The 11,165-nt window shown below is 36.3% G+C and overlaps 1 pseudogene; it reads left to right on the plus strand.

Moving 5' to 3' along the window:
• The first annotated feature begins 8,753 nt into the window (after nt 1–8,753).
• On the plus strand, nt 8,754–9,373 carry LOC114074454 (annotated as a pseudogene).
• The last annotated feature ends 1,792 nt before the right edge of the window (nt 9,374–11,165 follow it).

An 11,165-nucleotide genomic window follows, 5' to 3' on the forward strand; every position in this document is an offset into this window, starting at 1 on the left:
ATCTTAAATAGCCAATCGTTGGGATTGGAGAACCATTCATACAATATACATATATAATGACTGACTATTCACTCCATAAACTTACATAGACCTAACTCAGTTGGAGAGTCTACTTTTAGTTTAAGTCAAGTGAAAATCCTCTAGTTACATTGATCTAATTTTATATTACTCAGTTTAGGAGAGTTAATACAAATTATCAAACTAGCGATTAAATACGTAGTGACTTGTATTAAAGTCATCCGATGGGGAGGAAGGTCTAAGCCAACACATAAACTTAATACTTCACAACTATTTAGTCATGGTGAATATTGACAAGAACACTTATCACCATTTTATTTTCTCTTGAGTTTTATACAAAAAAATTCCAGAAAGAAAAATTTGCAACAAAAATTCAGTTCATACAGCATATGGTCTCGTACTCATATTGTCAAACATATTACTCCAAAATTTTTTTTACACAATAACGTTACAAGAACTTTTCAATGATTCACTAATAATTGGTTCATATATAAACCCAAAAGGAATTTTCCAATCATCAAAAATGCTTACTGCCTCTTTAAAAAAAATCCACTCAATAATTGTTATATACTTTCCACATGAAACAAAAAAAAATCACCAGAAAAATTCCACCAATTGATAAGAAAACAAGAAACAGTAGCATTATGAAAAAAAATTAAATCAATACTCACAAACTACCGCCTCAACTTTATATAAAATTCTTTTGCTCTTGTTTATCAATAAGAACCAACCATCACATTATTAAGAAAAAAAAAAGTCCAGGTGACACAATTCATGTGAGATCAAGATTAAAAAATTTCTTCAAGTCAAAATTTGTCGTCTTCCGTAAACCATTATTACCGTATGTATCCAACAAAACAAACTAATTTCAGTTTCATCAACTCTGTCCTTTTCATGATAATATAAAATTTACTAACCACGATTCATACATACAATTTTACATACGCATATTTTAGATTACCTATAGAAATGCAAGTATGGCGCTTGATGCCAATTGTTAGAAAATAGCATACACAGCAGAAGCATCCCAGAATCACACATCTTGCATGAATATAAACAACAATCTCAAATAGCCATCACATTCAAAGTATGCTGAAAATTAACTCAGGATTACCTCTTGAAGCATGTCTTTAAGTAAATCCAACTCCAGCTCTATAGTCTTCTACAGTGATTGCAATTAACAATTGAACTCCCTCAATACTTGAGTGAGTAAGTATTGTATAGAATACTGAATTCTCTCTCTAGGTTAGCAGAATCTCTACTTATAGAGATGTCTTCCTAGTCCAAAGAAGAGAAGAAAACGCAAATCCTTTTTTCTTCAAGAAAACCTGAAATACATGTTTCTTCTTGGAAAAAAAAAATACACACTACTTTTCCATCTTCTACTAGAAAATAGGATTCTGAGTTCTAGTTCAATTGGGCACTGGAGGGACCACATAATTTATTACTGAGGCTTCCTATTATGCAAATAATCTAAATAATTAATTTGAATTATTCTTACCATAATAGATTACAAATCATTCTACTAAAAATTCGTCATTGCACTCCTCTATTTATTTTGAAATTCACCATTAAACACTTATGCAATTCCCGATTTTAAGATTACCGATACTAATCAATAAATTAAATCATTGACGAATTTAATTCAATGATCAACTTCTTTTAGAGCAATACTTAACTTATTTCATGTGCCAGATTCATAAATCTATCGGCCGAGTTTACACATGAAAACTTATAAGCTTCTATAAAAGGTATATCATCAATCTCTATACTGAGACATGGATTCCATCAACTAACTAAATATTTCACCAATATATATTATTGTCATCCAATCTATCATGTATAGTGACCCATCTCAGAATCTCACCTTTTAATAAATCAAAATGATAATTAATATATACAGATCATAATCGTTATATCAAAATTAAGAATATATGTACATTTAATAGTTTAGAGAATATGTTTTTATCGGTCAATCTAAAATAACTATATCTACTCGGTCCCGTTCAATACATACCAAATGTACTAGCACGAGAAGTTAGAACTATGTCATTCTCATAATCAAGATAAATTACATTTAATCTCGTGCTACAATCTTTCTGATGGTTTTGTCTAGATTTCCATCTATGATTGTGAACTATAATTTTTAACTTATATGAACCGATGATTTAATCTTTTGTGTATAAGTTTAAACTCTACACACCAAATCATCCAATGTATAAGTTAAGAACACATATATGACAATTGATCCATTTAATGTAACACTTTATTGAATTGAATAAATGAATAAACAATTGTTCAATAATAATACTATATCAAAACACATGGTTAATAGTATATCCTAACAGTTAAAACATAAGGGTTGCTTTGATTTTTAATTCAAAAACTGTAGTAAAATCTCTCTAAATAAATATAGGTGGGACCATAAAATATTATTATTTTGTAGAGGTATTATTTAATCGATAAATTAATACTTATTAATTAAAAGAGTATTTTGACACCGAAAAATTTGTTCGGGAATAAAATCTCAAAGAATTTGAATGAACCCAACCCACTTGTGAAATATCATTTATGAACTTGAGGTCATGCTTAATGATCTTGATTACTGCAATAAAATGGACGTTAGTAACCTATTGGATGAGTGAAAATAATGCATGTTTAGAGGTACAAAGCTTAGAATAAATTGTGAATATCATTATTGAAAAAAATAATATCGATGATAAAGTTGAAGATGATACAATACCTTGGAATTCAGTTATGCGTAAGGAAACACTTATCGCATCTAGAACTCTTTACAATTTAAGGTGCAACTCGAAAAGACAACACCGGAATTTTTGGATGCATAAGAAAGTTAGGAATGAGCTTCAACTAGATTTAGAACATAATAGAGTCATATTTAACTATATTGTCTTAAATATATTTATACTTTTAAAATATTATTAATTTATAATATTAATTAATAACAGATAGTATTAAATAAATAGTATAAAATAATATTAGTATTTACTGTGTACTAATCCTAGTCCTATTAGGATTAGTACTCCTTAATTCTAGTCCTATTAGGATTAGTACTCCTTCCTATATCTCCTATATATATCTCCCATGTATTCCCTTAACACTTGAATACAATCAATATTCCTTCATGGTATCAAGAGCCAGAAAACCTAGATCTTCTTTTCTCTAGTTTTTTTTTTCTCTCTTTAGGGCACCGATTGTTCCCTCTCTTCTCTTGGGCGGCGGCAGCCATGACAACCGAGGTGGATCCTCTCGATTCACTTCCTTCTGGCGTTAAACTCCTTCTCAGGCATCTTCATGCCCTGATTCCCGAAAAATTATCAGACATAAATTACCCTACATGGAAAATCACCGTTCTTACAGCCCTTGAGGCCAATTACCTTCTCAAATACGTCGATGGAAGCACAGAACCGCCGCCGGCAGTCATCACCGCCACGGACAAATCAGAAAAAACCAATCCGGCCCATGCCGCCTGGAAAGCCGTGGATGGCCAGATCCGATCATGTTTGATTGCGGTCATCTCTCCCACGGTTCAGAAACACGTCCGATCCTACACAACTGCTTCAGCCCTGTGGACGGCCCTCGCAACACGCTATGCATCAATTTCCCACTCTCATATTTTTCAATTGCGTGATCGTCTCCACACAATTACCAAAGGCACGAAAACTATGGCGGAGTATTTAGACGAGGTCTCCACCATCATCACAGCCCTCGACACCGTGAACGAAATCATTCCCGAAAAAGATCTCGTCATGTGCGTCGTTCGGGGGCTCCCATCAGCTTACTCCTCCATTAAACAGGCGGTTCGCATCAGTCCAACGCCCGTTGACCTGGATACTCTCTCCTCGTGGCTAAAAAGTGAAGAAATCAACGTGGATCTGGAGAGCAAACTTCTTCTCCGAGAAGCCGCTGTTATGGAGCCGGCCACCGCCCTCACCGCAAGCCAGAACTATCGCGGGGGGCGTGGTGGCGGCCGGCAGGGGAGCCGCGGCGGCTACGGCAGAAACAGCGGAGGCCGCGGGCGCGGCGGTCGGCAGGGCAGTCGTCCGCCGTACGACGGTCAGCAGCACGGCAGCAACAACAGCCTGCACTCCTTCGGCAGCGGCGGGCAGTCATCTTCCAGCGGCGGGCAGGGCACTTACGAGCGGGATCGTCCAACTTGTCAAATCTGTCAGAAAACAGGACACACCGCTGTTCGTTGCTGGTTTCGGTATGAGGAGAGCCGAAATAGTGATAACCGTGCCAATTATGCATCTCAAGCCGGCCCTTCCTCTGAATGGCTGTTGGATACTGGGGCCAACATGCACGTTACTTCTGATCTATCCAAGCTTAACGCTCCAAATCCATATCATGGCTCCAATGGTATTACTGTTGGCAACGGTGAGTCCCTTAATATTTCTCACACTGGCACGGGTACCATTAAAACCCCCACCGCTATCTTTCACCTAGGTAACCTTACCCACGTCCCTTCTATTAAATCCAATCTCCTTTCAGTTCACCAATTCACAAAAGACAATAATTGCTCACTCTTGTTCACCTCTAATGATTTTCAGATCCTAGACAATACTACCAAGAGGGTGATTTTTCAGGGCCCCTGTGAGCATGGTCTGTACGTTCTTCCTGGCACAAGTTCGTCTGCCCACCCAGTTTCAGAAAGCGTTCCTGTGGCTCCGGTGGCTCTTTCGGCTGATGGCCACAGTCTGTTGTGGCACAGTCGTCTGGGTCACCCGTCTACTCAAATAATAAATTCTTTAATGTCTCAATTAGGTTTTTCTTCCATTCATGTAAACAATTGTGACTCCTGTTCAATTGCTAAATCTCATAAATTACATTTTACTTTATCTGAGAAGCGTACAACTGGACCTTTTCAACTTATTCATTCTGACCTATGGGGTCCTACTGCTGTTCCTTCATTTGCTGGTTTTCGCTATTATATTTGTTTTGTGGATGATTTTACAAAATACACTTGGTTGTACCCACTAAAACACAAATCACAGGCATACACCACCTTTGTCACTTTTGAAAAAATGGTTAAAACACAATTCAATTCTCATGTTAAACTTTTTCGAAGTGACAATGGAAAGGAATATGTCAATAACATCTTTGGCCAGTTTCTGCAATCCCTTGGAATTATACATCAAACCTCCTGTCCATACACTCCCGAACAGAATGGGGTGGCTGAGCGTAAGCATCGCCATCTCATTGAAACGGTGGTTACTCTTCTACATCAATCTCATCTCCCTGTCTCCTTTTGGGTAGAAGCTCTAGCCACCGCAAACTACCTCATTAACAGAATGCCCAGTCACACTCTCTCCAACAAATCACCCTATCAACTCCTTTACCAAGAACTTCCCAATTATACCAACCTCCGCGTCTTTGGGTGTCTTGCCTACCCTTGGCTACGCCCTCATATTACTCACAAATTACAACCCCGATCCCGTCCTTGTATTTTTTTGGGCTATCATCCTACCTCCAAGGGTTATCGCTGTCTTGACCCACAAACTCATAAAGTCTACATATCTCGTCATGTCAAATTTGTCGAAAATGAGTTTCCCTACGAGTCTATTTCCTCCTCCACAAATACATCATTCATTGGCGTCCTTCCCCTTTTTCCAACATACTCACAGGGTCCCTCACCACCTTCCCCCACACCTCCACCCACTACCCAACCACCCCTCATCACCCCTTCGACCGTCACCCACAATACACCCGCAACCACCACCCACACTCACAACCAACCCGAACCACCCCATACCCACAACATCTCCAGCCCGATCCGTTTTGGGTCCTTCCCGGCCACCCCCGAATCACCACCGCCCGTGCCACCCCCCAATACTCATCCCATGTTAACCCGTGGCAAAGCCGGTATCTTTAAACCCAAAACCTTTCAGGCTACCATACTACCAAATACACCCCTTCCCGATAGTGAACCAACAACCTACTCTGTTGCCTCAAAAAATGCTTATTGGCGTCATGCTATGGATGACGAGTTTAAGGCTTTGACTGATCAGAAAACTTGGGTTCTTGTACCTAAGCCCCATGGGCGGCACCCAGTGGGCTGTAAATGGGTGTACAAAATTAAACACAATGCGGATGGCAGTATTTCCAGGTACAAGGCTCGTTTGGTTGCTAAAGGCTACAATCAGGAGTATGGGCTTGATTACTCCGAGACATTCAGTCCTGTTATTCGGCAGGAAACCATTCGCCTGGTACTGTCACTCGCCGTGCGCAACAATTGGCTCATCAATCAGTTGGATGTTTCCAATGCTTTTCTTCATGGCATGCTTGATGAAACTATCTACATGACGCAACCACCGGGCTATGTTGATCCCCGCTTCCCTCAACATGTTTGCAAACTCCAGAAGTCTCTGTATGGGCTCAAGCAAGCCCCCCGTGCTTGGTACACACGTCTGAAAACGTTCCTCCAGGGACTCGGCTTCACGTGTTGCGTACACGACACGAGTCTGTTTACTCGACATTCAGCACACGGTACAGTCATTCTTCTTGTCTATGTAGATGATATCATTATTACAGGCTCTACTGCAGCTCTCATTCAGGATGTCACTCGAGCTATGCATACTACCTTCAAAATGAAGGACCTTGGCCCGTTACATTATTTTCTGGGAATGGAGGTTTCTCGGACAGGCAGCGGCTTGTTTCTTCATCAGTCAAAATATGCTCGAGATCTGTTGCAGAAAGCTGGACTGGAAAAATGCACCAGTCAACCAACACCGATGGCAGTCTCTTCGTCTACGAATGGAGCCGACACCCCCTTTGCCGATATCACCCACTTCCGCAGCCTCATTGGGGCTCTACAGTATCTGGCCATTACCCGTCCTGACATCCAGTTTGCTGTCAACCGAGTTGCTCAGCGCATGCATCAACCAAGTGAACATGATTACCATTGTCTAAAACGCATTCTCAGGTACATTTTTGGCACTCTTGGTCGTGGTTTACTCATTCGACCCGGGGACTTGGAGCTTCGGGGTTTCTCAGATTCAGATTGGGCGAATGATAAAAATGACAGAAAATCTACATCGGGGTTTCTCGTTTTTTTGGGGCCGAACCTGATCTCCTGGTGTACAAAAAAACAACCCAAGGTCTCTCGGTCCTCGACTGAAGCTGAATACCGCGCCCTTGCTCTTCTTGCTGCTGAGACCATGTGGGTCACATATATTCTTCGCGAACTCCGCGCCACTCACACTGTTCCTGCTCTCTATTGTGACAACAAATCAACCATCTGTGTGGCCAAGAATTCCGTCCTACACACCAGAATGAAGCATGTTGATACCGATTGTCTCTTTGTTCGCGATGAAGTTCAGGCCGGCACCATGACTGTGCAGTATGTACCCACTGAAGAACAACCGGCTGATATTCTCACCAAGCCTCTCCCGAGCCGACAGCACGATTACCTCAGTTCCAAGCTTCCGTTCGCTTCCGCTCAGCTCAGCTTGAGGGGGGATAATAACAGATAGTATTAAATAAATAGTATAAAATAATATTAGTATTTACTGTGTACTAATCCTAGTCCTATTAGGATTAGTACTCCTTAATTCTAGTCCTATTAGGATTAGTACTCCTTCCTATATCTCCTATATATATCTCCCATGTATTCCCTTAACACTTGAATACAATAAATATTCCTTCATTAATGAAATCATATATTTACATAGAGGTCTTTTGAAAATATATTATCGTAATATCTTATCGAAATGGGTGATTTTCTTTAGTGGTCTAAGTCGAGATCTGAGAAAGCTATTATCTTAGAGAGATTATTAATTAACCAAGTATTAATTTAGTGAGGTTTCAGTGTAAAAGAATTGACAAATTCGACTTGAGCTTACAACTCTCTAATATGCAATAAATGATCGATTTCTAATTTAACGACATAAAATTTAAGTTATATGCCCTTATAAAGTAAAGCCTATAAAGTAATATATGTCTATCTCTATATTGAAAATTCATTAATTGTATAAAAATTAAAACTTAAATCCAATCATATATTTATTGGTTGTGACCTGTTTCACTAATTCTTTATAATCATTTACTTTTAAGAGGTTACTCACCCTTTTGATTATCATGGTAATGATTATAGCATGTTTGATCATACCACCAATATTTCTTTATTTTGATTTTTTTTTTAAAAAAGTACTCTTTCAAAGTTTTTTTTTTTAGAGAATAGAAGTTTGTATATATTCGAATAATCAATTTGAAAAAAAAAATATTTTTATTAATATTAGAGCAATATTTTATGCTCGACCAAATTTTCAAAAAGTGATATTAGGGAGAAACTACTTTTTCAACTTGTGAATGGTACTTTTGCTACTACTCAAAAATATGTTAAAAGATTGATCAAACACTTTAAGCTTTTAAGAAAAAAAAAAAGATAGCCTCACTAGCTTCGTTAAGACCAACTTATAGAAGGGTTGACTATTCATTAAGGGATATATGTAAAATATTTTTGATTTTGATGATGCCAACTAAGGTGCATTGAGTTTCCCTTTATCCATGCATTAATTAAGACATTTAAATTTTTATATTGTAACTCCCAAATCAACACACACATGATCAGCTATGTAAGAAAGATATAGTAAAAATATTTACAGAGTTTATGTAGCAAGCTTGCGGAGTAAATTCCAAAGCACCTTTAACTAGTACATGTTTACACTTGCAATGCTTCTTATTCCTTTCTAAGAAGAATTGTTTTTGTTATTTTATACATGGAAAAGAAGCCAAGCATGGGTAGGCAGAAGATCAAAATTGCCAAAATAGAAGTCAAGAAACAGCTCCAAGTCACATTCTCTAAACGTCGTTCAGGACTTTTCAAGAAAGCTAGTGAACTATGTACGCTATGTGGGGTTGAAATTACCATAATTGTTTTCTCCCCTGCGAGAAAAGCTTACTCCTTTGGCTACACTAATGTTGAGTCCATTATCGATAAGTTTCTTTCACGAAGTACTCATCCAATATCCAATAATCCACCTCATTTTTTTTTGGAGTCTCATAATAAACATGATGTTAATGTTTGTGAGCTCAACTTGCAACTCACTCAATTTCTTGATGAATTTGATGTTGAGAAGAAAAGAGTGAAGCATTTGATCAACTGAGTAAAAATTGTGAAAGTCAATATTGGTGGGAAACCCCTTTAGGTGAACTTGCCTACCATGAGCTTGAGCAATTAAAAAATTCTTTGGAAGACTTAAAAGAGAATGTGATGACTCATGCAAGCAATATTATGGTTGAGAATAGTAATTATAAATCATTTTTCAAGCCTGTTATGGATGTTTCAAATTATCCTCATAACCATGTTTTTGGTTATGATCATCATGGATTCTTTTAATTCTTTTTTCCTCATCTTTTGGTTAAATTAATCATAGCCAGAATCTCTTTGGTTGTCTTATTTATTACTCCCTCTGTATCTTTTTATATGTCACCTTTTTATTTTGCATTATGTAACTTAATCACTCTATCTTTATTTAATTTTTTTGGAACCAAAGTTTTCAATGAATGAATATGAATTAATTTATTTAGATCAATTAATTTAACCAATGAACATGAATAATTTATTTTGCTTTTTTACGCTGATCAAATGTATATTTTCAAGGCTAATAACTCACAAGGGTAAAAAAGGAACAATATAATAATTTATACATTGATTTTACGGAATAACAAGTATTATGGAATAACTAATTATAGAAAAGAATGTCATATAAAATAGGATGGAGGGAGTAATATAAGCTTCATTAATTAAAATGACATTAATACAGTGTAACCTTCTTCCTTTTCTATCATGTTATTATTTAAGAAAACCGATTTAAATAATATTCAACGGTACTATAGACATCTTTTAAAGGTTCAAGAAGAGAATAGAGAATATCACAAAAATTTGTATATGAAAGATTGAGAGAAAACTTTTCTATTAATATCCAATAAAGAATAGTAAAAAAGATGTTTATTGTGTCTTATTAGAAAAATCACAATCTTTCAATAAATTCACATTGAGAAAAATCATAATCAACCCTTAATATGAAAAGATTCTATTCAAATTATATCTTTTGGGAAAAATACTTCATTTCTGTTTAAAACCTTTTAAAACCCAACAATAATCACCTCATAAAGCTTAGCAATAATTGTTACAATTCATTCTCAAAAATTTCATAATGTGAAGAATTTTTAAAATCAATTATGTGTTTAAATAATGTGTATACTTAAACAAACAACACAAAATATACTTGAATGTCTCATGACCAAGAAAAGTTCATTTAAATTCCTAAAAGTTTTTGAACATTAAATTGAAGCGATAGTAAATGAAAATCCTGGCTTAAAGAGAGATGACAGATCTAACCAATATATATATTCACATCTTGGATGATTAATACTAACATTATTTTGCGAAAATAGATATAGAGACAAATCGTTGTCCAATCTGTATTAGTAAAACACTTTAAAAACTTTGAAATAGACTCTGTAACAATAAATTGAAAAAAAGAAGAAGAAGAAAATCGAGTCCCGATACTGAATGCATAGTGTGTTCTTAAAGAAATTATTAGCCGCAAGTATCCGATGTTATGGAAATATATCTTTCCAGAATAGAAAGATTTTACTCACCAGTATATCGGTACAAAAAATAATGGTGTAAGCGAACTCAACGGGAGCAAAGTACATATTTATTTGTGCAGAAGAAGAAAAAGTAATTTAAAAATTCATTATTGAAAAATAAGATAATACCCCTCTATTTATAGATAACAAAGGGTAGTGTGAATACTTTTATTGTGCCTTATTGTAATTGTCACAACTCCTTGAAAAAGTCAAAAATCATAACCTTTCATAAAGGAATAAAACATAAATGTGCTCTTTAACTTGACTTCAAATCACATTTATGTCCTTCAACTTTAGATGTGCACAAATAGACACTTAAACTTGTATAAAATTGAACAAATAGACACAGATGTACTACATGTAATCCTACATGTCAGTTTTTTTCCTATGTGATGTCCTACGTGTATTGTGTCATGTAGAACTCATGTGTTTATTTATTTAAAAGTTGGACAATTAAAGTGTTTGTTTGTGCAGGATGAAAGTTGGAGGTCAAAGTTAAAATTTGAATCCAAGTTTAGGGTCCAATATATGTA

This window comes from Solanum pennellii, chromosome 10 (assembly GCF_001406875.1).
Source record: "Solanum pennellii chromosome 10, SPENNV200".
Classification (NCBI taxonomy): Eukaryota; Viridiplantae; Streptophyta; class Magnoliopsida; order Solanales; family Solanaceae; genus Solanum; species Solanum pennellii.